This window comes from Sinocyclocheilus anshuiensis, unplaced genomic scaffold (assembly GCF_001515605.1).
Source record: "Sinocyclocheilus anshuiensis isolate Anshui unplaced genomic scaffold, SAMN03320099.WGS_v1.1 scaffold270, whole genome shotgun sequence".
Lineage (NCBI taxonomy): Eukaryota > Metazoa > Chordata > Actinopteri > Cypriniformes > Cyprinidae > Sinocyclocheilus > Sinocyclocheilus anshuiensis.
The window spans coordinates 137,765-138,308 of record NW_015546041.1 but is presented as its reverse complement, the minus strand read 5'-3'; the positions used below and the strand labels follow the sequence as shown (position 1 = coordinate 138,308).

Genomic DNA, 544 nt, shown 5'->3' with positions numbered 1-544 from the left:
GATGTAACACTACAATAAATGTAGTAAACACTCACACACACACACTCGCTCTCACACACACAGTCTCACACACACACAGATCTTACTGTCTATATGAGGATTTCTGACACATTTATTCTGACTGTTATTTCAGTGACAGAAGTTCAGCTGCAGTATTAATGTCATGAAGAGACTCTATGACATCTCACTGTTACAGATTTATCATGCAGCTCAAAGCATTATGGGTAGAATCCCTCATCAGTCTATTCTGATTCATCAACACAGTTTCACTGATGATCTATAATTACCAACCCTAAACCCAGGATAGAGCGTCTGAGTGAATGTGGTCTGGACTGTGTGGATGAGGCTCATTGTGTCAGAGACGCTGTAGAAGGACAGAGTTCCTGCACTGTGATCCACAAACACTCCTATTCTACTGCTGATGGACTCTACAGGAAGAGCAGTCTTTATGTTATTGTGTCTGAATGAGTATCTGGAGGGAGAGCAGTACAAACCCCAGGACTGATCATTATATCCAAACCAACATTCATTACCCTTCCTGCTG

At 41.9% G+C, this 544-nt stretch overlaps 1 protein-coding gene across 1 annotated transcript in view; it reads right to left on the bottom strand.

Annotated features, from left to right (window-relative positions):
* The window catches only part of LOC107698926 (tripartite motif-containing protein 16-like), a 4,437-nt gene that overhangs the window by 1,268 nt on the left and 2,625 nt on the right, over window positions 1–544 (bottom strand). The window lies entirely within an intron of this gene.